Source organism: Tyto alba, unplaced genomic scaffold (genome assembly GCF_018691265.1).
Source record: "Tyto alba isolate M040663 unplaced genomic scaffold, T.alba_DEE_v4.0 Super-Scaffold_20000042, whole genome shotgun sequence".
Classification (NCBI taxonomy): Eukaryota; Metazoa; Chordata; class Aves; order Strigiformes; family Tytonidae; genus Tyto; species Tyto alba.
The window spans coordinates 7,488,471-7,516,391 of NW_024881293.1; the positions used below are offsets into that span (position 1 = coordinate 7,488,471).

At 37.9% G+C, this 27,921-nt stretch overlaps 1 long non-coding RNA gene across 5 annotated transcripts in view; it reads right to left on the reverse strand.

Annotated features, from left to right (window-relative positions):
* The window catches only part of LOC116965284, a 179,381-nt gene that overhangs the window by 100,245 nt on the left and 51,215 nt on the right, over window positions 1-27,921 (reverse strand). The window lies entirely within an intron of this gene.

Here is a 27,921-nt window from a genome sequence, read left to right on the forward strand (position 1 = left end):
AAAGTGTTCAATGTTGGGGAATCTACCACTTCCCCACGGAGATTATTCCAGTGGCTGATTGTTCTCATTGTGAAAATTTTCCTCTTGTGTCCAACTGGAATCTCCCCAGGAGTAACTTGTGCCCGTTACCCCTCACCTTTTCCATGGGACTCCTTGCAAAAAGGGAGTCTCCATCTGCTTTGTAGCCACCCTTTAAATACTGGAACGTGGTGACAAGGTCTCCCCCAAGCCTTTTCTTCTCCAGGCTGAACAAACCCAATTCTCTCAGCCTTTCCTCACATGGCAGGCTGCCCAGTCCCTTGACCATCTTTGTGGCCCTTCTCCGGACCCTTTCCAGCCTGTCCACACACTGATAAAGATTAAATGGAAAATAGTTGTTGCACTTCCCTTTTCAGTCCTTTCTCATGTCTGTCTTTTTTCACTCTAACAAAACATTAGCAAACACAGCTAATAGGATCATTGAACGGATAAATATGGCAATAGGCAGTAGAAGGATGATTTTATCTTGACATGGAGCACTGGTAATGCTAGCATATCTTATAAAACTTTCCAGTAACCATATTTGAAAAATCAGATACAACACAAAGAACTAACACAGGATGAAAGTATTTGAGGTCTGGAGAAAATAGATTGTTCTAAGATAATTACTAGACCAAGAAAGTTACTTATATCAAAAAGACAGTCGACAGGTGGCTTAAATACAGCATGCAAGATGAAAAGATCAGGCATCAGATGACTCTTAAGCCTACGAAGAAGCAACGGCTTTAAGCTGAAGCCAGAAAAATTAAAAACTTGAAATGCAGTGTTTGGATTAAGCCCACAGGAGTTTACCTCTTACCCATAGAGATACACATTTCTCCCAAGCTGGATGCTGAAATAGAGGTTGTTATTTTCTCTAGCCTTTTACCACCTCTTGGAGCCTGACAGACTTTCCTATAGGGTAGGACCTTCATTTATAGCAAATACTTTAGGATTCACCACTTGGCTGATGGCTCACACTTGCTTGTGTATCCAGGCTTACATTCAAACTTCCTCCCACTACCATTTCCTCATCTGAAATCCCCAAAGAAACATCAAAGGAGGGAAATATTTTTTAGTCATTCAGAAAGAGAAAGCCTCCAATGGCACTTGTTTACTGCTTGGAAAAGTAAAAAACTGAAACTCATTACATGGCCAAATATCTCCTGATGGCTCCCAAGCTTTCCATAGTCTCATCACCAAACTTCTGATCTTTCTCCCTGCTCCTTCTGCATTGGGTACACATGGTCAAACAAGTGAAACGCACTTGCTTTGCATTCATGTAACATTGCCCCATCCATAACGTTAATGGCTCAGAAATGGAACCCAGAAACTAGGCAGCATGCCAATGGCTGAGTCATCTTCACTGTTCTTCACGAGATAATTGGGCGGCACTGTATTGCAGGATGGTGGGTGCATTAATAGAGAATTAACTACAATATGCATGTCAAGGAGGGCATGTTTTACTCAAGTCTTAATTCTAAAAAAGCTCAAGCAATGCACAGAAGAAAGAACACAGCTGAATGGAAGCTGTGCTAGAAGTCCTCTGCATTAAATCTCAGCTTCTCTTTTCTCCCCATGACCACGTGCCCACTGTCTTACAAAAGCATTGAATGAAAAAGAACAGAATATGTACAGAAAAGAGATTCAGAGTGCTTCAGTACTTCTGAATTCACTCCACATTTTGGCTTTGCTTCTTGCCCTCACTGTCCATGCGCCAAAACAGGATCAGCACACCAATATAAGATGCCTAGCTTCTTGGCTTTGAGTTTTTGTTGGGAAAGTCTGGCAAGACCCCATATTCTCCCTACAGATCTGAGCAAATCAGGTTTAATTTTTTCAGGGTCACTTCTAATTTTCGTCGGAACTAAGAGAAAACAGAACTACTTCTGGTGGCTCTACAGTTGCAACGCTGCCGAAACAAAAAAATCAAAGCCGATATTATTTGGTGCTATACAAATATGTAAGTTGACACAAGACACACAATAAAATGTTGATTTTTATTCTAAAAATTAGATGCTAATTTGATCTTCTCAATCATGAAATGATTCCTTTTTTCATCTTCATAACAGCCACTTAACAGCAGGTTGTTTTCATCTGTATTTGTTATAAAGAGAATGCAGACCCAAAATTTTAATGCTTTTTATATCTTAATATAAATTGAAACATCCATGAATTAGATAACTGAATTATTATAAGAATATGGGCCTCAGCAACATGAACAAAATACTATACTCACCAGCTGGCCAACATAGGTCTTGATTACTAACAGAAAATACAGAAAGTGTTACAAGTCCCAGAGGAGGAGAAACTCCCACAGCTTTCAAGCCTCCCTTGCTGGATGAAGCAGAACCAAAGGGGGAGTCAATACTAACTATAAAATCTGTGATTCTGCACCAGCAACTTGATGGACACTGTGCCTGGCAAACCACTACTTGCTGCGTGTGCAATTTATTATAATAATCCCCTCGGTTTTGTTGAAAATTAAATTTGGCAATGGGTGTGAATGTGTCAAGCCCCTCTGGGTCTTTTCATCTTTGACACGTATATGTTATTAAATATATCATAACAGAAGAAGATGATTCCACCCCATGATGAGAAGGGAGTGTCCATTGGTTTGCATGCTAGCTTGTGGTTCAGAAAACATGCTTCTGTCACAGAGATCCTGAGTGACTCTGTGGAAGCCATTTGGTGAATTCTGACAGGGACATAAAAAGAAAAAAGCCACCTCCGACATAGTAGTATTCTGACACAACAGCAGTTAGACTATATGTGTAGATAGCCATGGTAGATAGTAGTAAGTTGGAGAAAGAGCAGAACAAACTTGAAAGTTCTTCCACAAATATTAGGTATTGACAGTAAAGGAAAAGGAAAATGGAAAGATTGCCACGCTAAGTAAGTAGCCTTTTGCTGAAATACTCTCTTGTTTGTCACCCCACCAGGGCCCCTCACCAAAATGAATACAAATAGCTGGGGCTTGCTGCATATGTTATGGTAAGATAAATTAAAAGCAAAAATGTTAATATAGATCAATGTTTCCTGTTGAAGTCCACTCTGTTAATAAAGTTTAGCCTTGATTTCACTTCTGGTGAAGCCTCTTTTGGTCTGAGTTTTAAATAAAAAAAAAAAAAAAAAGAAAAAAAAGGAGGGGGAAATGCATTAAATAAAAGGCTTAATTTAGCCACAGATTTTTTTAGCTTTAAACAGCTCCCCTCTTTGTCTGCTGGCCTGCCTTGTAACTAATTAAGATGTTGTTTGGCCTCAGTGTAATTGCTGCTGTCTGCTGACAGGGCACTTCTGCCAACCAGATGTTTTTTATTTTGAGGCATGGCTATTTGATAAAACTGTTCTTAAATCATAAATAAAGGAGGAAACTGTTGCATGGGTTCTATTTTCCCATTAGCAATTTAGATTATTGGCAATAAAAAAGGCCATGGATTGAATTTGACATTTATGTAAAAGAACCAACACAACACCCAATGCATCAGTTAAAACTTTTCTGTACTTTGGTGAATCTGCAAAGATTCCCTTAATAAGCACTTATTTCTTGTTAGATGGTAAAATGGACACATCTCATGGATCAAATACTTGGTGAAAAAACATTTGTTAGTGGCAGAAACTGTTTCTGTAAGTATGCAGTTATAATTACAGCTATATGAACTTTAAAAGCCTTATAGGCTTAATCAACAGTGAAAATCCTGAGATCTTGATGTTCCTCTCATTTTCCTAAATGTCCGTCTTCCTCAGTGTTATTTTCTGTATTTCTTGGTTTTGTCTTATGCTGAAAACACAGGACTATACGCTCCCCCCAAATACCAATTTTTAGCTTCTAGGGTCACATGACTTCCATATGTGCAAAAGTCAAACATAATATCAAATAAATATTTTCAAAATTAAGATGGCCAATATTGATTTGACATTTTGTCAGTATCCAAATTTGAATGAAATAAATATTCTAATTTGGCACCTGGTGATGAAACTGGAATTTATTATTTTACATTTGCCTTTTAAAAATGTTTTTATCACTCTGTTGCTATGTGAAAGACTCACACACAACAAACACTGAAAAGCAATAACACAGAAGAAATGCTAGGTGGCTGTTCCTAAAATGTTCCTACAAGCAGACGGCAAATTTTTTTCTACTTACACAATAGTTTCTTTTTGATCTAAGCCTTTTCAAAATGCTACTTGATGAACTAAAAGGTAGAAGAATCTTAGACACTGGATGAATATACATTTCAGAACCAAACAAGGAATGTTAAAACTTCACTGGCAGCTGCCTTTGGCACTATGAATTCTGAGGATACCACTAATTTTCCTTTTATTCCCTCAGCCCAGAAGCAAAAAGACATTTTAAAACAGAACCTTAACTGTTTGCTGATGACTGGATCCCAGACAGTTCAAAAAGACACTTTAAAAACTTTAACCTTCCAGTAAAGTTAATATTCTACATAAAAGGGAAAAGGGGGGGGGGGGGGGGGGGGGGAGCAGAAAGGGAAAAGAAGGCCGGAAAAAGGGGGGAGGAAACATGGCATGAAAGACAAAAAAATTCTTCGAACACAAACCTTAAAAACCAGGCTTTATGAACGTGCATGAAATCTGAACTTGCAAATGGAACTGCTTGCTTTTCTTTCGCAATAAAGAATAGCACTGAGTTGAAAAATATTTGCAGGCCTTAATAATAAACATCAATCTAGGCCGTTTCAAAACATTAGAAACAATAGTTGGTAAGTATGTTGCTAATGAAAGCCAGAGGATGTATCATCATAGTAACGTATCAGGATAACATGGGGATATTTTAAACACGATAGAAACTGTCTTCCTGAGAATGAAAGGTGAAAGCTATCAGAGAGGCATTGAGCAAGGAAGTGTCCCACTTCCTCTGTATCTGAACATGCACAGCACAAGGGCAACTCTGAGGACAGAGAAGATACTTTCTCAGTTTTTCTAAGTGCTTAGAAAACACTTAAAGAGCTTGGGATTGTGTGGTATGCAAATAAATAATGGCAAGAGTCAGACATACTGTGCATGGTTTATATATCCACTCGCAGGCAAAAATTTTACATCTATGACAGTTTAAGGAGGGCAATGCCTTCATTCTAAAACAGGAAGAAGAAGTCTTCCAACATATCCTGAAGGAGCCAACTTTCTAGGCACCCAATTATTAGGTGCCTAGAAGAGTGTATTACTCCTATTTCTTCCTCAAATATTTACTCATCATTCTAAGGGAATAGGACATCACTGAAACCTCATTTCACAATGTACAGTATCTGGTTTGTTCTTTGTATTATGATCATGGAGAAATGCAAGAAAAATGTTTCTTACTGTGCAAGAAAATGGGTCCTGATCTCACTCAGGGTCCTAGGCTGTAACAAAACCAATTACACCAGTTCTGCTGCAGGCATTTTGCTTTTCAGTTCTTAGGATCAATAACCTGAATTACTGGAAGTAAATCAGACACGAGCTTATTTGTTGACTACCCATCATAACTGCCCACAAATTTACATATAGTCTATCCCACAGTAACTTGCATGCCAGACCTTTGCTGTTAGAGAAGGCAGCAGTGCTGCAGAGCCATGAAGGACATTTAATTTGGTTTACTCCAATGTTGGTACTCTCCAAATAAAAATGAATTATGCACTTGACTGGTTGACTGTGCATTTCCTTAAATCATCTTACAGAAAATAATTCCAAGAAGAGAGAAAATGAAAACTAATTAAACTCATGAATCATAATTGCTTTGGCAAAGGCAGGCAGCTTATTGCCGCAGACAGTAAGTAGGCAAAGACCTCTGAGTAACCAACAGGGCAGTATTACTACAGACATGCTCCTTAACCAGTGGAGGGGAACTTCTTGCTTTTGTAGCTTATCCCTTCAGGCCAACCTGTGCTACCACAAAGCCCAAACTCACAAATGCAAACTCATTTAAGTAACCTTTATTCACAGGTGTAATTGCATATGAGCAGGACAGGTTCCTACTGAAACCCTCTAGCTTGCTTCTCATCCAGCTCCTAACTGTACGCTAAGCCTAGCTCACAGACTTCCATTTCAAAGCCTGCTCTCCACTTCTGTGTATACAGTTTCAATTTACACGTGTTAGCACAGCAGCACTGACCTGTTGTGATGGTAAAAGTCAAATATGTTGTATTACAAAAAAATGACAGCAAAGATGTAGAAAGATGCAATGTTTTCAAACAGAATTACTGCTACAGAGAATAAAAGTAAATTAATGGGCTATAGATTTAGAATGTCTCTGAAAAGAGGATTTGGAAAGAAATGTAAAGTATCAGGTTTCAGTGTGCAATTTGCAGTGATTAAAGACATCCTGGGAGGCTCCCTGCTGTATGCTTGCTTTACAAAATATAGGACTTTCCTAGGAGACAACCAGCAGTGGCGTTCCAACTAGATATCTTACTGATAGCGTAGCACACACTTCTATTATCATTAGATTTAAGTTTCTAAAAAATATTCTTTCACAAATTAAATAGTTTAAGTTAAACTGAGGTTAAAAATAATACACTAAAAGTGTTTGCAAATGCTTTCCACTTCAAAAAAAAAAAAAAGGTACCCTGAAGGTTTCACAAAACTGAGTATTCCCCAAATGGTGCAATTATTCTAATGAATTTGCCTAAAGAATAAACAGCTGCTCTGTAGGAACTAGTGAAACATATCATTGTGAAAAAGGTGCTTTGCAAGTACGATTGTAACTTCACAATGCCAGCTATAAAAGATGTTGTAGGTATACAGAAGGACTACATCATTGCACTGCCAAGTTGCTGTCCAGGCAAATTACACATGCACGTGTGCTCTGGTTGCTAGAGACGGTCACCACCACAGGAGGCAGGATACACTGGCAGACACGGAAGCTGAGCAAATTCCCATTTGCACAACCCCATGTACGATGCAAGAAAAATTAACCAACAGCAACAGGATCTTTTTCTGGTAGTGCAAGACCATGCATCTGAACACAGTGAGAAAGCTTTTCACAAAAACTTTCAAATGAAACACGATGATCATAGAAATATTCAGGCATAAGGTAAGAATACTTGGTAGTCAAATCCTTTAGCCTGTATAAGAAACACAGAGAAAGAACCGTGGGCGTCATACTCTCACAATACTGTATATTCACCTAGCATACTGATGGAGATGCTTCAGGAAAGTTTTATTCACAAAGAACCCCCAAAATTCTATCATCCCAACCTCAGTATTTCCCACCTATAGATCAGTACTATTGCAAAATGACAAGTGACAAATGATCAGCTTTTTAATGAAATCTGATTAAAGGATCTACCCCTCTTGCCCAGATTGCTAGTCATCAAATATTTTCCTAATTCATTCTGTACCTACGTCTAAATCTCTAGCCTGTGCTTTGCAGAAAGTCAGACCAGTTGATGATAAACATGTCCTGTAGGTACAGATCTACAAATGTGAGTTTCAGAGCCACATTTACTACAGCAAAAGGCAAAGTACTAATTAACGTACAGTGGGTAAACTATGCCCGTCTGCAGTGTATGAGTGCTACAAGAGAGCACAGTAAAAGAAGTAGAAACCACCCCTTCTAGTGAAGAAATTTTGAGTATTAGCCTGAAGTTAGGAGCAGAGTTTGCTGACTGAAGTGTAAAGCAAACTTATGTATTTCCAGAATGATCTACACAGAGCATGTAGCCAGTCTAACAATATCTGAAGAGCCACAAAACCAGTCACTAGCTGCAACAGCTCAGAGACAGGAGTCCCACTGAGCCTGGACAAAATCATTACAAATGAGGAGAGCAATGCTTGTGCCAGAGGAAAGGATGGAATTCATTAGAAGTGAAATGACAGTTCATATTCTTGACAACAAGTAACCAGTAAAACTGGGGTTTTGTTTGTTTGTTCGTTTGCTAGAAAGATCTTATAGCAAAATAAACACTGAAAATTGGGAAATAGCTTACAGTGATGAACTCTGGTAAATCCAACCTCTTTTACAAGGGAATACCAAAGCAGATTTTAAACATTTGGCATCTTACCAGAAGGCAGAGGAAGATTAACTATGTGAGTGAAAAATCAGGCCAAGAAACCAAAAACAGCTTTTCACAATGAAGGAAAGCCAAGGAGGAACAGAGTCTGAAAAGCATTTGGAAAGAAATGTTAAGATCATTTCACTCTTAGGAAATAGATCATTGAAGCAAGAGGAATTTGAATTCCTTTTGAAAGTATGCAGGTATTTATTAAGCTACTTGTTAGATTTAGAGAGAGAGTGTCAAAAGTATTAACAGTATCGAGACTGTCCAACAGAATAGGGTCACTCAGAAACAAGTGCACTAGTACTCCCATTGGTACTGTGGCCAGTGTTATTCACAGACAGCACAAAGACATGAGACAGTTTATACAAAAGTCACCAAAATGGAATGCCTGAGTGATGCTCCCAATCTCCTTGTATGATTTGGCAAATCTATGCTGAAGTTTCTAACATTTGAAATTATCTCTGAACTGCAGCACCAGCTCTGCTACTGACTCCCTCTGGGGCCTCAAACATAACATGCTGCATCCCCTGTGATGCTTTCATGTTTATAAAAGCTACATCATATTCCTTTATACAGACTCAAATAGCTTACTGTTTTGACAGCACACTGATGATAAAAAGTGCAACTTCAAGGTTAGAGTATTGTTTTGTTTGGAGGGGAAGAGTATGTGGGGCGGTTCCCTACTGGTATTTAACTCTGTTTCCAAGTTGACTGTATACACCTTGCTTTTTGTAGGTTGCTAAAATTGTGAATGCCACATTTTAGAAGTGTATGTGCATGTATGTGAAGGAGAAAATGAAAGCAATAGATTTTTCAAGATACTAGCAATAGGATTAGCTAAACCCCATGTAATGACTTCAGAAAAGCTCACAGAAGAAAAAAGATCCCATACAAAATTGGTCTCTATCTCCATACTTCTACATGACTGCTCTCTCAAAGCTGAAGAAAAGGTCCTGGGGGATGGAGTATCACTATATAGCTATTTTAAATGATTTTTATTAAGCAACTGCAGAGACTACCATCTTCTGCTCCCAGAATAAGTCAAGTAACCGTGTAAACCTCTCAGGATCTCATTGCTACAGAACTTTAAACAGCACAGCTACAAAGTAAATTACTAGCTAAAGAATCAGAGGGAAATTTGTGTGAGCAGAGAGTTGTTTTTTAAAAAAACAGTTTTGAGGGAGATGAGCAGTTGCTGAGGTCTCTTCTTAACTTGAGACATTTCCAATAACGCCATCCCTTCCTTATCAGTGAAATACAATTATATACCTCAGACCATTCTCTCTTTCCACAAATATATGATGGCTGAGAATCCCCAAACATAATTTTCAGAAATATTCAGAATTCTGTGGCATCTACATTCCAAGAACTTTATATATGCCAACTACAAAGAGGGTAAAATTGCAACAAAGTTGAGTCTGGGGCAGCAAAAATTCTGTATGTGGAAAGAATGTACAGTTGAGGACTGCAGCAAAAGGTAGCATGAAAAACGTTACTAAGAATCAGCACAGTATGTTGCGCTCTGAAAATAACAACTGAGTAACCACTACTAAGGGAGCACTGGCTTCTGTCGGGCAGAGAAGGCACCAGAAGTGTGTTTAGACTGAACAAGACACGGTATTATTAAACAGAGGCAGCATTTGCTTGCCGTGGTATGTCATACTCGCAGGAACTTAGGTTAGGAAAGGTGTCCTTCTGAGTGCAACAAAGAACAAAAAATTCATCACCACTTGATGTTATTGAGGTGACAGCATGAAAAGTTTGGGTTCCCAGCTCAGTATTCAATTCCAAATGTTACAAACATATTCCATTTCCTATATTCCCATGTAAATTCCAAAGCCCACAGACTCTTCACTCAGTTTTAAACATTTGTGTTTGAAGTTAAAAAGCGTTTGCCTTCCCCTTCAGTGGTGGATGATCTCTGCATACCTCTCACACACTTTCCTAGAGGAGTTGTGACTCGGAGTTCACAACATGCTTCATGTTTTCAGATCTGAATTGCTACAGACACTAAACTATAGCACTGTGTCCCTAAGACTGTATGGTTTAATAGCTTTTAGTCACAAACAAAGGTTCCTAGTAAAATCTTGAGCTTGCTGTATTCCTTTTAAGGAATGTTAAGTTTTACAGTGGAGTAAGACTAAGCATTACACAAATTTCAGACACACCTCTTCACATGTTAGAAAAAAGAGAAGAGAAGCCAAAATATCTGACTTTTTTCTGGCTGATCTCAAACCGTAGGAATTCCCCAATTACAAAAATGCTCTGCTCTAGCTAAGGAAATGATGTTGATTTGAAAAAAAAATGTTCCAGATGCTAACCAAAAGCAATTTCAAGACCCAGGGAAAGTGGAAGAGAGAGAAGGCATGGGAGGTGACCCCACCCTAGGCAGGAAACACAGGGAGAGCCTTGTACCCTCTGTGCTGGGATGCAGACAAATAGCTCTCTGCACACTAGTCTACTCTCCTTCCCCCCACCACCCCCCGTCAGCAATTAGAGTGCTTTCCAGTTTAACCTCACCAATTCTTTATATCCTTTCTGATTTGGATTATTAGGTAAACGTATAAATAAATCAGAATTAAAGTTATAGTAGGAAGAAGCAGAACCATCTATTTTTCTTCACAATTCCCATGCAATTTCTTCCTTACATCCTTATTAGGGTAGCGTCCCTGAGTGAGATCCAGAGGAATCTCAAAAGGCATGGGTAGGGTTAAAACAGTCAGTTCTTCAAGAGAAGAAGCTGCAGTCAGAGTGAAGACAAATGGCTTAGTTCTTTGTAAAGTTAGTTAATGTGATTTAACTCTTTGTGGGTTTTGGAAAATGGCCAAAGCCAACCAGCTGTTCATTACTTGGGGGGTGAACTACCAGTGCTCATCTAGAGTTCTTCTACTCACCACATTTGTACTTTACTACCTATCAGAATAATGCTACTTAAATTAGATATTTAAGGAAAAGAAAGGGGAAAAAAGTTAAAGCACTCTGGCCATAACAGTCTATATGTGTTCTTAAGATTGAAACTTGTCTTATTTTCTTCCTACTGGAAAAAATGTTCATTATGGGAAAAAACTGTTTCCTCTTGCAGAGACTGTTGCTCTGACATTAAGCCCAATCAGAAGCTAAGATTCTGAGGCAAGCTCTTACCTACTAATTTATTATTTCACAATGCCATATAGGAGCTCATCTTTATTTTTATAAGCAGTGACAATCTCCTCTTTCCAACAGACCATGAAGATTGTATGACATTAGTATTGCATAAATGCCTCTCAAAACCTTCGAAATCTGATAATTTACCACTTCAAAATGATGGCTTATTGAGAAAATAAAGGATTTTTAATTAAATAAATATTTACTTTATATATTGTCTTGCATTCTGCAAGATGCTAAAGTATCCTATAATGGATGCACAAGTTTTATGAAAATGCAGTTGCTGCTGAGCAGCAGCACGGGTTTGGATTTACCGAACTTCCTCCCTCCCTCACTTTCTTACTAGGTACCTGTGGTTTCCTGGAAAGAAAAGCAATGCTGATTATGGTCTCTCATGACTGGCTGGATCACAGAGAGGAGAGCAGGCTTCTGCAGAGTAACAGTGACTCAGCAATCCTGAGGGCCTTCTTGAGAAATGAGTGGCTGATACAGGGTTAACTGAGGTTCACTGGCACCTGTTTCTTTTGCTGAGAAATTTAAAGGAAAGTTAAGAAAGAGGAAGAAACTTGCCATGAAGCCAGAGGTGCCTTTGCAGAACTGCTTCACCGCTCTGCAGACTAAGGCAGACCCGTCCCATCGGGAGAGATGCTGGAGCTGAGTAAGGCAGCCCAGTCTGTTCCCCGCGTAACAACCAGCACAGCTGAGGAAAGGCGATGGGTGGGAGTGGTGGGCAACTCTCTGCTGAGAGGTGCAGAGGCACCATCTGCCCCCCTGATGCGCTCTAGAGAGAGGGGTGCTGCTCACCCGGGGCTCAAGTCAGGGGACTCTTTATCAGGGGGGAGGGAGGGGACACAGGACAGGACAAGGGGTAATGGCTTTAAACTGAAAAAGGGCAGATTTAGATGACATCTAAGGCAGCAATTCTTCCCTGTGCGGGGGGTGAGGCGCTGGCCCAGGGTGCCCAGAGGAGCTGTGGCTGCCCCCTCCCTGGAAGGGTTCAAGGCCAGGTTGGACAGGGCTGGGAGCACCCTGGGCTGGGGGAAGGGGGCCCTGCCCGGGGCAGGGGGGTGGGAACTAGACAGTCTTCAAGGTCCCTTCCAACCAAAACCATTCTGTGATTCAAGATCAGAGTGGCACTGACTAGGTTTCATGATGAGTCTGAATAGTAAAAAGAATGTAATGAGGGTGTCATTCTATTTGAAACCCTCAATTTTAATCTAGGATTTAGGATATTTTTCAGAAAGACAGATATTGAAGATCAAAAATCTGAAGTTACCTGTCTTAAATCTGGACAACTCTGTCCCTTTCCAAGAGAAAAATCCCTATTTTTCCAAGTTTTGGGCCTTTCTGATAATCACAAAATGACAGGAACATTGTGGTTGTAATGGACCTCTGGAGTTCCAGTCCAACCTCCCTGCTCAAAGCAGGATCAAACAGGGGAGGTTGCTCAGAGTCTTGGCCAGTCATATTTTCAGTATCTCCAAGGATAGAGACTTCCTAAGCAAGCTCTCTGGGCAAAGTGTTCCACTGTTCAATGGCCTTCACGGTAAAAATACAGGAAATTCTACTCAAACCTAAGAAAGAAGTATTTCAGTTTGTGTCCATTGCCTCTCAAAAGCATAAGCTATATTTTTTTCCTGTCTGAAAAATTCTGACAGATGAGCCCTACATTCACAGAAGTGATGCACAAAGATCCCTAGGAAGGAAATTAGCATACCCTATGAAGAAGGCATTTCTGCCCTACTCACAGAATATGTGAAAATTAACATATGGCTGCAGATTGAAACAAGGGAATTCATAGGCCTGTTTTCTCCAAGTCACAAAACCCAACTCCTCCATGTCTTACAGAAATCTGCTACATTTGAGTCTTCTCACACAGTCTGCTTGTTGCTAATATGCAATTGCTACACTGGAACCAAGCTCTACAAAATTTTATCAGTTCTTGTTTGAGTGCAATGCCCTATATATTTGTATGGAGAGTTGTCAAGTATTGCAAAATCTGATTTAACGATGTCTAGCCGTTTGCACTGCGGTCCTTTGCTGGCCTCCTCTCACTCTGTTGCTTTCCCTTCCAGTGGATGGGAGGGACTCTGCAATTCTACTACTTGGTGCTCTGACCTCTGTGTGGTCAACACAAAACAATAATGCAGACATGTTGCTTAATGCAAAGGCAAAAAGCAACAGTTCAATACAAGGAAACATTTGCATAATGGACAACTATCATTTATCAGTCTGGGCCGCAGCAGTACTCATTCAAGCAATTATAAAATCTTTCCTCTGACACTTGAGCAGCAGAGTGGAATGTGTGGATGAAATCTTCAAATCCAATTAAGTTATTAAATAATCCTTACAGACTATGGTGATGACCACTGTTCTTCTTTAGCACCATCTATCCAGGAATTTCAAAGTCTCCTATACCTTCACAAAGGCTCACTGTGAAAGGTAACTAACTTCACTGTCATTTCACCCTCTGACAGTACTTACATATTGCAAGCTGAGGCACAAAGAAAGGAAATTACAATTCAATCGTGTGGCCAGGTTTAAAAATGAGACACCTCCTGCATCGGTTGCCAGACACACTCTTTCCCTCCTGCCATGTTTGTCACTTAAACTGGTTTAATTTTAACCTACCAGGGCATATAAAATGTCACATGCTCAGTACTTAACCAAAGCAGTTGTCATTTCAGTTCTGGGTCACTCAAAGCTACTTGTGAAAGAACCATAGACCAAGAGCTATTCCTGGAAACAATTCAGCAAATTGCCAGTAAATATGCAGAAATTACGAACTATTTGTAGAAGATAGAACAGGTGAACGTTACTGCTCAAATTCTTCGCTGCCATTTACCTCCTCAGCCACTTACCAAAACCAGAAGGTGTAGGCTTGGTCCTAAAATCCAAATGATTTATTCAACAAAACTGCCAATTGCTCTTACTAATATTTGCATTATAGGAGTAATTTGGATACAGTCCGGCCCTGTCATACAAGGCTAAAACCAGACAAGTGAAAGGTACTTACTGAGAATCACAGGAAAGGCTTCGCAGTCCTTTCAAAAGAACTGTCCAGAACTAAGCTACACTGCTCACTGGAGAACATACTGCAGGGAGCCATTAGGAACTGGCAGAAGAGATGGACAAGATGACCTAATAGTTTTTTTCCATCTCTGATTTCTGTCATTACATAATTCCATCTTGATATGGGACCAGAGGAGTTGACAGTTACATCTGCAGTCTCTCTTAAAAGTTATTGACTCTACCCATGGAATAGATCAAAAATGTAAGGGGAAAACATCACATGTGTATTAGGAATTGAGGGTGTGTATCGAATTGGGGTTAATACTTCTTAAAAGCCATAAATGGGAATGAAGATGCAATGAAAGCAAAGATTGGTCTTGGTCTAAAAGCACAGAGAAGATGTGACCACATGATATTAAGCAGAAAGATGGCTTATTAAGTAAGGTTTAGCACTGCTACAAAGCCACAGAAAAAGGTTTTGAAATTTTGTGTTTTCTTTAGCATACAAAAGAAAATGTCTCCTTCCAAAGCAGAATTAGTTTCCAAAATTTCAGAACTTTTCTGCTCCTGCAGGTGTCCCTGTGTAATATATTTTCTAAAGCATTTTTAAAATTAAAAATAATAAAAACCCTAATGGTGCTTTCTTGGCTATGGAAATCAGAACAGTTATGAAAGAGCAATAAAGCAGCCTTTCTCTTTTAGCTGCCAACAACTCCAGAAACATGTTTGCTGGAACTCTGACCCCTTACATAGAAAACATTAAAACAACTGCAACTCGATACAATTAACTGGTATTAGATTCAAAGTTTGTGAGGCCAACTGGCTTTTATGATATATTTTTTGGTACTTACATACTAATGGAAACACTCCAAACTTTTGAAAAATATATTCCAGATAGGCTGACTGTTAACTCATTTTTTAAAGCAACTGCTTTAGCAACTGCTCGTCCCGTCTGCAAAGAATGAAAAACAGACAGACACAGCACTTCTACTGCTGTACACCCAAGAAACTTTCTCTACCTGCATTTAGCTCTCCCTCAGAATATATTAACAATGGCAATATTTGAAGTGTTATGGATAAAGCTTTCATTACACTTCTCAAAATACTAGTATCACAGTTGTAACATTTCCCAATCCTTCTCTTCATTCCCTAGCTTAATATTTAAAGAGGTACATAAATCTCACTGTAAACCAAAAAGCCTTCAGCTATAGCCTGTTCTACATGACACACTCTCTCTGTATGACAGAAAAAGGGGGATGTGGGCCAGAGTAATAACTGGGGCAGAAGGATGCTGTTTCCAGATTATAGAGCTCCTGAACTCCAAATTCCTAATGCATTCCTTCCACGTGCGTTAGAAAAGGAACTGCCATTGATAGCCACAGAATTAAAGGAGACAGAAGGTTGACTTGGATCCTACTTAGCCAAAGGACTGAAAGAATTGTATAATGGGCATTGCTGCTAGTTAACCAAATTCAATAACAAATGGAACCGACTGGCTTCTGCTGGGTGTTCAGTGGATTGTTTACAATGATTTGGAAAACTCAACCCAGCTGCTAATTAAGAGGTGTTTACACTGCACTGGCACTAGTAAGCAGCCTGGCTAGCAATCTCAACAGCAAAAGCAAAGCAAACTTTCCAAGATGGAAAGAACAAGTTTATTCTGCTTCTGCTCTTGAGATACCTCAACAGACAGTGTCCAGAGCTGTTGCTCCAGCATTACCTGAGAGCACGCATCACGTAACACTGCTGAGCGCCCCTGCAATTACAAACTCATAAACAATTAAGAGTTTCTGTGAACAGATGTGTGTATGCACATTGCAGTTGTTTCCTGTGCTTTCACCTTTTTCAGGTTAAGTCCATACAGGTGAAAAATGTTGATTCATTTTCTGCATTGCTATAAACATCAGTTACACTTGATGTTGGTTTATTTTCAAAGGAATTGAAAGGAAGCCAAGGAAACTAGTAAAGCATTAATCTGAACATAGTGTGGAAAACCATACCAAATACTTTGACAAATAAGAAAAAGTCACTTACCTCAGAGACACACGGCACCAAAGTGAGAATGACTACTGCATGAGGATCATTGTCTTAGGTACACTGTTCCCACAGCATACAACAGCAAACCCACTAACAGTGTCAGATCTATGCACCTATTTCTATAAGGACTTAACCATAGAACGGTTTGGGTTGGAAGGGAACTTAAAGATCTGTCCATCCATCTTATTTGCTCAGTTAGTAAACTCTTCACTGTTGTAATGAAGTGTAACAACTTCCTTCTCTACAGGCAAATTCTCAGCATGACCTATCAGATTGAGAAATATCACTAGAAAATTTCCATAGGCTAGAAAGTGAGTGCTGGTGAATGCTTCAGAACCTTTACAAATCTGTGATGCTTCGGCCTCAGCAAGGTTTTTCTGATTTAGCTGTTAATTATCTCACCCTTTTCCTTCAGCAAGGTCCTCAGGAACCACACATAGCTCCATTTTCCATGTTCCTTACCTTTGTACCTATACTCTATTCTGTAATAGTAAGGCAGCCAAGACACTATGCGGCTACTGTTCCTTTAGGGATGCAAAGATCTCTTCAGCCTTAGCTTATCCCTCAAGCTCTACTTTGAGCACCCAGCAACTAACAGCCTGCAAGGATGACTTATTTTTTAGTAATAATTATGCTGAATTTCAGGGAATTGTTTTATATGCAACTTTCCCTTACAGTAACAGAAAAAAGATTTCTTACAACTCTGGACTGTGTTCTCTGATATTAAATGACAGCCCGACAGATAATGGAATTACTTTGGAATTCAAGGTGGCGTAATTGAGAAAAGACTGTGTATTTAGGAGATTTTTTTCCTCAGGTTTTCCAGAGTACCCCACAAATCATCATAAAGGGTTAATTTTACATCAAGTTCACTAGGACTCAAAGAGGACATAATCCTTCCATGTGTGTTTCTAGTAAGCATGTGTTTTGCAACAGAAATTCAATTACTGAGAACAGGATATCTCTCCTGGTGTGGCTGTCTGTATTGCCATGTCATGCACTAAGTGGCAGGCTGTTTTCTTAGCTTTTCAAAAATTTTACAGGGATGATTAGGCAAATGTTTCCATAACAAACATTTATAGAATTTCCTACAGATGTTGTAGAACTGATGTAACAGACAGAAAATCCAGGTCTGCCATGTTTCCAAATGACATAGAAAAATTTAGATAGTAAAATCTCCAACTGGGGAACAGGGGGTTGGGATGGGAGTGGGTTTTTAAAAAATTAAAATTTTTTTTAATCATCATACTTTTTCAGTCCTGAAAAATTCCTCCCACTAGGTTGAGATGATACCAAATTTTTTAAAATTGACTGAATTAGACAGGAAAACTCCTACAATTCTTTGTGATCATCAGAAGAGCGTGGCTATAGCATAAGGCAAGGTAGCAGTGTTGTGAAAGGCTCACTCTGCAATTCTGCCATTGCTTAGAGCAATCAAACTGCAGCATTATGTGCTATTTGTTACCGTGAGCGGATCTGGAATTACTCTGACAACAGTACCTTTTGAAGTGCAGTTCAACTTGCACACAACTCTGAAAAAATCCTGGTTTAACCCTTATATCCATACTGCTATAAAACCTGACTTGTACATGACAAGCACAGTCCATATGCACAATGTCAAGAAGTGCCATAGTAACATTTTGCATTCTTCACCCAAAGATCTCAAAATGCTTAGAAACACTGAAGACTATTCCATCTCAATACAGGAAATATTTTACCCTTTTCTACTGCTTTTGCTTCTCAAATATAGAGAATTATTCAACAACAAAACATCTGCCGCAGTTGTAGGTACAAAGGCCATATATACTTCAGTTCTGGTCTGTGTATGTCTACCCTGCAGTCTATTCTCTTTAAGTCAGCGATACAGTCTGTGAGACAGAATGTTGGAAAGACAATACCAAAATCTCATTCACAGTCACTTAAAATTAGAAGTTCAGAAGTACTTATGATTTATGAGAGAATGACTACATATGTGGCAGAAACTTCCATCACAGAAACACACAAAGATGGTTGTCTTTATGCCTATTTAATTTACCATGTAAATCATCACATCAGCCCTTGTGACCATGATCAAAACTCACAATAAACACGACCAGAGCAGGATCTTCACTTATGCTTTTGGCCAATGATGTGACTATTTATAGCATTCATAACAAAACACGTACCTTACCATGGCAACCACAGCACCCGTGTGCTACCGAGACAAAAAGCACTGCCTTATAGAAAAGCACTAACCAGTGTCAAATCATGCTTCCGGAACAATTTGTTTCCCAGTTTCCAAGCACATATTCCTCATCATTGATAATTATGGAACATTATTTATTACTTTTCTGTTACATGTTTGTCTCTTATTTTTGTTTTCTTCATAGAAACAGAAAAGGATCAGAAAAGAAAGGACTGTGGTTTCCATTTGGCAAGCTAGGTATTCCAATTTATAAATAATTTTCAAATATTAATTAACAAGGTTATCTGTACTAGGAAGCCTAATAAATAAGAGAGGTTTTTATTTTGAAACTTCTGTGCTATAGCCTCATCTCTCCTAAAGTCAGATGAACTATGCCAATATAATCAGCTGCAGAGTTGGACAGTCATCTTCGGCTATTTTTCTACTTTCTTCTATTAGGTTGTTTTAATCTTAGTTTTTTTTTCAGAATTCTGCTTTTCTAATTTGAGATGTCTCTAAATATTTGACAGTAGGTAGTTCTGGATGTCAGAATTTGGCAAACAAGATAGAACTTTGTTATTTTTTCCCCACCTGGAATAAAACAGATCAAAAGCCATCAAATTCACTTTATTTCCTTACCTTCTTCAAGACTTCTGAGTAAGTTATTATTTAGCTAAGTACTTTAAATTCAGAAAACATTCACAAAACCCTATGGATAAAAAAATTATATTCAACCAAATAGCCAGAAGAGTGACAATTTCCTCATCAGGGATTTGCCATGTGATCTGGGTGAGACAGAAGCTGTTCCAGGGCAGAGTATATCCTTGCAGCAAAATCAACACAATCAGAAATGTCATTCCAGACTTTGCCCCCATTTCTGCAGTCCTACTGTTGACTGCAACAAAAAGGGGAAGAATAAAATGAGACAATCCTGCCACTAAGTGTCTTGGCAGATTCAGCACCCAAATACTTTGCAAACTCCTCTTTGATGATAAAACTGAGACAGAGAACGTGCCTGTCCACTGGTAAATCCCCTTTGTCCTGCTCCACTCCTACCTCTGTTTCCCTCTTGCTTCTGACCTCTGTGGTGGCTGGCTGTAATTCAAACAGCATGCTAGAACTTCCCTATGCATTTAAATTGATTAACATAGTTTAGGCTATTGTAGGAGAACAGTAGCACGCTAACACTGTCTTTTACAGCCCATAAGAAATGTAAGGATGAACAATCTCTATTTCAATTGAAAGATTCCCTGCTTCTTGAATGGGTGCCTAATAGAACAACAAAAACCAGCCACATTGCTTTCAGCTGGTATCATTCAATCAGTATCACCTATTCATTCCTGATTTATATTTTCTATTATTCCACTAAGTTCATTGGGATTCCATGATAAAATCCGTTTGAGTCTGACCACTTCCGCAAGAGCCAGAATGGATTAAGATACTGCCTCTCTCACATGGATTAGTGCCTGGATAACTATTTATGCTCATTCTAAGTAATGGAGGACTCCAGCATTTAGGTACCACCAAAACAGAACATCTTAACTTATTTATGTCCACAAAATGAAAAGTTACCAAACAGATTTAATACACTGGCTCCTGAGCCTTCAGCAATAATTGTATTACCTATGTTCTAATTCAACAGCATTGTACAAAACCTTATTTTGCAGGTGCAATGCACCAGTACTTCCAGGCAATTATTACATCTATGCTTCCTACTATCTTTCTGGATTATACACAGATTGTGGCTGAGTATGTAGAAGTTGTCAGTTACTTTAAAAATTGTGGATTCTATACCTGTTTAATACATCATGCTGCTGGAATGTAAGATTCTCAGATCAACATCCATCTTGTCATATATGGAAACCTATATTCTAGATACTACTACAGGACTCTTAGTATTCAATAAATTCTGCAGGACTAAAGAAAATTGAGGAAGAGTTAAGCCCTCCTTTACATGTTTTACTACCGTGATGAAGCTCATTGAAAAACAGTATTTTATTCTGAAATGACAGTGTCAGATCCAAAGACTACAGGGAAGATGCATGGACATTGAGAGAAAAAAATAGCTTCATAGAAAAGATGCTGCTGTTTCTTGGCTTGTATGCTCTTCCCTCTGGCTCTGGGATTGTAATGGAAGGAGCTGGGGTTCTTCTGGTCTTAAGTTTTTCTTTGTCAACAGAAAGAATTGGCTTAATTTCCTGAATTAACTGCCATCTCATTCCTATCTTGATCAAGATTTTCAGAATAAGTTATTAATTTTCCCTTCTTCCATGACAGATGTATTAGTCACCTGTATCTCCTCTGACCTGATGGCTTGAAGTGCTACCCAGAGTTACCACTGTGCCTTACTCGTAAGACCAGGAAAGACAGATATCTGCACACTCTTAAACTCCTTCTACTTTCCAAACTAATTCATTGAGAATTCCAGTCACTGATTGCAGAGCTACAAATAGAATCATCCCCCCAGTCAGCCCCCACACTGGGCCATTGTAAATCCATTTATAGACCAACTTTTGAAACTAGGCGATTGCTGATCAAATGAGGTCTCTTATTTAGGTATTTTCATACTCCTAGCCATGATTTATCATGCAAGCTGAACCGTGTCATCTGTTCATTATGTCCGTGCTGGGACCTATAATTAGGAAGAGACTGGCTACAGAATACATTTCTATTATGAAGAAAAATAACTGTATTTCATTAAACTACTAAGAAAATCTTAAATCAAAATCTTGTAAAAAAACCTGAACAATGTTACCTGCTGGCCTTTTCAAAGACTGAAGAATCAAATAGGATCCAAGCAACTGGAATTCTAAATGTGTTAAAATTGGTCACCTTGATAGCTAGGGGGTAAACTGTATGTACCTGTAATAAAATAAGGACATTCCTCCACAGAAGTTTCGTTTGAAAGAGTAAAAAAAAAAAAAAAAAAAAAAAAAAATCAACATTTTGAAGAAGCCAGGAAAACATTAAACAACTTTCTGGGTTCACCTTCATTACAACACATGTACACAAAAAGAGAACTGTTTCTTTCTTATTACCTTTACTTTTCTTCTACACTCCTGAGCCCCATAGTGTTGGGGAAAAATACTTATAAAGAAAGACTTCAAATTCAAGGTCATCATCTTCACAATTTTCTGCTAGAATCCTTCTTTCCTCTTCTGCTGCAAATCTATACAATTACCACTAAAAATTACAGAGTACAAATAAATACTATCCTAGATGTGACTGATTTCTCTAAGTAGTATTTTAAAATAGCAGACACCAACCAAATTGCAATGCCATAAGGTACACACACACAGCTAGTTACTGATTTACTTTATGATTAAACATAGACAATTGCATCTCCCACATAGTATTTCTATTAATGAACTGGTACTAGCTTTGCTGGAATTGAAAAAAAAAATCTAGTATGTGGTATGTGTTAGCTTTGATAACTTCCAGTACTGTGCCATAATTCCTTGCCTTTCTGCTAGTTTAACAGAACAATCTTTGTGCTAAGAACACAAAATGGAGCCAATTTCAACTGTATTGAGGAAAAACAAACAAAAAAAGATAAAGATAGAAGAAAAACAAATTAAAAGTTCTAGGAATAGAAGTGGAAAATGGTAAAAAAAAGTAAATCCAAAGAACACCCTTGTTAGTATTTGATTTGGTTTTACCATTTTTATACTTTTATGCATCAAAAAATTATTGATTTCTTCCTGCCTCAGTTTTTTTCATCTGAAGTTGAAAAAGCATTTCAGAGTTAAAGGACATGGATGTTGCATTGGTTTAAGGTAGGTAGGTCAGATCCTCAGCAGATGTAACATGCTATAGTTCCACTGAATATCATATACTAGTAACTTATTACATGTGAATAAGAGACAAATCCTCAATCCAAATATAGATTTCATGGAATTTTACCGAAGTTAATGGCTTGTATTAGTTTAATCAATTGAGGAAGCATGTGCATTCTGAAACCATAATTCCTTACTCCTACTTCAATATTTGATCAAGATAGAATATAGAGAGAAGTCTAAAAAATTTTATCATTGTAAGTAACCATTGTCTGGAGAATTTATACCAAACGCAGTAGACAATGCAATAAACTTGCTTTTAAAGGTATAAAAATGCAGCTAATATGACCTATGATTCCTAGATCACCACAGCCCCTGAGTGTTTTACAAGATTAGAATAAATGACTCTCACTAGTTGTGGTCTGTTATTTTGCCACCACTGGGGTGTGTAAGTAAAAGGAGGCTTTGGCTTCGATCGCACATTCTGTAATCCTATAAAATCACTATAAAATAGGAAGGTCATTCACTTTTTAAAGACCACAGATGACCTGCTGTATAACCTCCACAGCCCCAACTTTGCATTCAATTATGACAAACTAAACAAAGGAGGAAGAATAAAAATAACACTTAGTTGTACATCAAAAATTGTACATCAGTACTAAGAAACACATTGACGGCATTACGATGCTCTGAAGGACATATTTTTAAAGGTGATGTAGCTATGTCTCCTATGTGTCTTCACTAGCAATATTCAGTCTGAATTCTTTTCATACTGACTCTTACAGTATACTGTGTGATAATGATCCATTCTGCACATCTACCACTCTAAGGAGAAACTTGCTACTTGTTAAGTACTGTCAATCTTAAGAAAGATGGCAGTCAGCAGGAGATGCAGAAATTGATATTTAAAAATTTGTCTTGATATAGGACTAACAGCTAGCAATTGCCTCCTACCAGGGACTCTCTTGGGACATTACTCTGAACAAAGTGCCTAAGCTTTACATGCAAACAAAATCCCAATCTTGTCCCTAGAATTGTCTGCACGTTAGTGATTTTCAACAAAGGGGTTTTACAGAGTGCCATGTAGTAAATTAGTACGTGAAAGGCCAAGTCACTAAATATTCTCATCTTGCAGAACTTATTGTTGCTCCCCCTACATTCTCGAACTAAGCGTTCAAACTTAACACATTGCAGCATGCAGTTTCCACACAAAGAGGAAAGCCCCAGGGAAATATTACAAATTATCAGAACACCTTATTTATTGTTACATTTTGAGATCTTGGCCCTTATATACAGTCTCCCTAATCCTAACACAGAATCCAACAAATGTCCCTGGGGAGACAATTATCAGGCATTTCTGCTTTCTTTGTTTTACTGAGCTAGTGTCTGTACGATAGCAGGGAAAGGGGTTTTCCTATCCCTGATCTAGCTGGATGAAATAACATATTTGAAAATTAGACTTCTAAACAGACACCCTGAAAAAAAAACAGAGACCCCTGCTTTTCTAAGAGACATAGTTTGTGTAGTACTCCCTGTCCCAAGAGACATGATGTTAGAGCATGTAGTTGTTCAACATCAGCTAACCTAAAAAAGGGCTACTGTTAAAACTTGATTAAGAGAACTGAAAGCACAAGATTGTTTCTTCATAGTGAAAGTTGCCATTACATCAATAGGAAATCTAGCTCATTATTCTGGAGTCTAGAAAGAATTCACAAATGGCTGGTTAACAAAGTCCACTGGTACAAAGACTTCATACTCCAGGCTTTCCACTCGTTAAAAAGCATATTTCAAAGAGTCGAACCTGGGGCTTCACCATGAACTAGTGGATCTTGGTGTGAAATTCTGGCCATACCTTCAAGGAACAGAAGGGCTGAGATTCTTGAATGAAGACTGAGGAAAAGTACCCAATACTGCTGTTATTTGTAATTGCTAGTACTATTCAAACAAAAGGATTGCATTCTAAGAAAATGCAAAGAAAATAATAAAGTTTATCTCCATAGAAAGGAGCAAGGAAGATGATGATGAATCAGATGTATTCTGACGGTAAAAAAAGTCAAGACATTACAGGTTATGGAATGCCATGGGCATGCCTTGCAATGCCACATCTGCATTTCCAAAGCTGATTCCTACCCCAAGAGGCTCTCAAGGGAGAACTTCAATTTAGATTTAAGGTGCTTTATCTCCTTTAACTTTCATTTTTTTCAATTCAACAATGGACATCTAAGGTAAGGCAAGTAATGGATTTTGCATCAGTGATGTGAATTAACTCTAGCCCTCCCCCCTTTACAAATATCATCAACCTCCAATCCACATGCAAAGGCTTAAGTTAGGAGGCTTGTAGAGCATTCCTATCTTGTTCAGGTGAAAACTTCTTCATACAGTAAACACATGGACATCGATGTATATGAGCAGATAGGTACATCACCATCATGTTCCTAATGAAAGTGCTCTCTGTTGCTTGCAACCATTAGATAAATTTACCCAAAAATCAGTAAGATTTAAAGTTGATAAATAATTATTTTGAAAACCGGTTGTTTGAAGCTGGTAGATTCTCTATCAGTTTGAGGAGAGTTGCTAGGCCATCCTCATGCAATAGAGGTACCTTGTGAACAAGAATTGCATGAAATAGTCTCAACAGGTTATTAGAGAGGTGATTACAATTGTCACAAAAATTAATTTACTATATTATTTGATCAAAATTCTGCAAAACAAACAGACCCCCAAACAGATATTAAAAAAAGAAGTGATAAAAATTTTTAATCTGTATCTCAATTCTCTAAGTAGAACCTCTCTTTTCTTCCTTTTAAAATGTTAATAAGTAAGAAGATGACCATGACATAGATCTCCAAGTCAGTTATTTTCTTGGCTATTAGAAGACTATAATTTTCAAAGCTTAAGCCCCATTACTACATGAAAAAACCTTGCAAGGATGACTGGGATGCAAAGACTGAATCCAACTTCCACTGCATTCAATGGGAAAAATTCCATTGACTTCAGTGTGCCTTGGACAAGAGCCCTGGCTGTGGGGTTTGATCCTTTTTACTTGCTGGTGACTTTGAAAGAATCTTTGTTCTTGGTTTTGGTTTGCTCTGGAAAAATTCAAGAGTTTGAAGGCAGGTGGGAGAGTCTGGCCCAAGAATGAGAGCATGGTCACTTCATGGACCATAAGCACATACTGGCCTGAAAAAGATAAGGGAAAGTTGGGAATTAAACATTTCAGATGGGGAATTAATAAAGTAAAACCTCTCCTCAACAGAACAGTTAAAGTACACAAACAGGGAGAAGTGACAGGAAAAAAATTTATAATCATAACAAGTATTAAAACAAAGTATGAAAAAAGTTATACAATTCCAACACCAAATGCTGTTATTTCTGCTAAATCACAAATAGATGACAACCATAATTGAGTAGACAGCATGACAATTTGTGCTACCAAATAGGACTATTATTTATTAGCATATACAATAATCTCCCGAGACAATATGCAGTTAAAATAGCAGAGACACCTCAATGGTAAATTAAACAGTGATTTATGATCATATAGGGTTTTAATACTAGCTGGTGTATCAGTAGGATACTTTCTATCAAAAACTGTCAGGTAATAAAATAAACAATAGGCCAAGTGCCATAAGCATGTATAACTGTACTCTCCTTTATGCATACGAACAGTGTTAATAGCTCCTATGGGACTATCCATATATGTAAATTGGATAGGTACCAATATATATATGATTGCCATGAAAACCTGCCATGACTGTGCAAGACTAACACAAACAGGCCACCAATCAACTACAAGATTTGTAATAGTAAGATAAGTAGTGAGAAAGTTCAGCTGAGGACTCTCATGAACATGGCCCCAGAATCTGTAGTGTCCATGCATATCAGATGTATGAGTTCATAATCTTCTAGGAAATAGTGACAGCCTTTAAAACATTGACAAATAGACAAGACATCAGTGTTCTGCCTTAGCAGATGGAAGGCTAAATTCAAATAACAGAAATGCATGGTGGTAGTGTAGTGCAAAGAGCCATAGCTGGAAAGTGGTAAGTAGATCCTACACAATGGAAATAACTTTAAAGAAATACTGCTTTCCCTCACAGAATGAGATTTAAAACATGAAATAGTGCAGCGTGACTAAAAGAAATAATTTTAAGGTACTACATACATTGCACTGACACTAGAAAAAAAAAAAATCCTAACTCACAGATTGATCAATCTTTGAACCTGAAATCTCTTCACATGCAAATCTTTAATGAGACTTCAGGCTGCAGCTTCTGGCGCTAGTTCTGAATTATGAACAGAAAAGACATTTCTTACAGAAACCTGTGAATCTGTAGGATGCCCAGTAAAACAATCTAACATCTCCTAAAACACAACATCTCCAGCCTGTATTAGGTGTTTCTGTTCTTTACTCTGTGCATATAAAAAGGATCAAAATATATGGAAAATATCTGCTAGCTGCTCTATTTCTGGTGTATTATATTATCCAGACAATAGTCTGTTTAAATATCTCTACACCATGTCCATTATAGATCTTGAACTACCATATAGTCTGTATATTCTGGAGGGATAAACAAAAGTACAGATCGTTTTTTTTCTCCAATATTTTTTAAAGATAACATAGTAATTTAACTTTTTAATCTGAACTGTTTCTAATAAAAAGGTTGTTAGTTTTTTTGTTTGCTTGTGTGTTTGTTTGCTTGTGGTTTTGAGGTTTTTTTGAGTGTAAAAGCTCCGATAACTGGTAAGCAGACAGATGAAAAGAAATTAGGATCCCTCAGATTAAACAGAAACATTTTAAACCCTTAAAGAAGTGAAACTGAATGGAACTCATGAATGAATTACTATAGCTCTTTGAGTAATCAAGTCCAATCACTATTAATAATATAACTTTCTCTTCAAAGAATTACTTTCACCTTATAAAGTCAAAGCGTGTAACCTCCTTAATCTTTAATAGAGCCTGCAACAATTAATATAAGGCATAGAGGATCTACAAATTGGAAGCCCTGTGTGATTATCTCTTCTTCTAACAGACTCTTTTGACGATCATAAATAATAGTAAAATTACGATAAAAATTAATAGTACTACAGTTAAAGAAAATCATTATGTAAAGGTTTATGAATTTTGCAGCCATTAATAGACATAAGTTAATGAGCCATAGGCTGTTCAGAATATGATATCAGATATTTTCCACCAATGAAACTTTCAGAGTTCCAAATCCTTCAGAGGTCACCAACTTCAAAAATAGAATAGAAAGTTACTGTTTAATACTAATGTAACAATGAAACAGAAGTATTATAGCAAGTATCACACGTGGCAATTTGAACAGTCTAATAAAATGAGATAAGGAAATCTACCTTGTCAAAAACTTGGAATGAAGAAGGACAAAACTAGAATATTCAAGATGAGTAAGATGCATTTGAACACTTTCTGGCTATTTTAAATTCACGTGTACGCAGATTCATAGCTTTAAGCTAGAAGGGAAAGTTAGGATCAGAGTTTACAGACACAGAGTGATGGAGAAATTTATCATGCCCCTTGGAAATATGCTCAAAAATAAGGTTATTGTAAAGAATGTCCATTCTGACAACAGGAAATAAAGCTGATCTTCCATTCCATTACTCTTATGCTGTATGCATGGGATGATTCAAGATCACAGTAACAAAAACATCAAGGAAGCATGACTTCTACAATAACAATGGCCTTTATTTTTGTCAATCATGTTTCCAAAGAAATGGCAAATACCTGAGTTTTTAAAGTGACTAA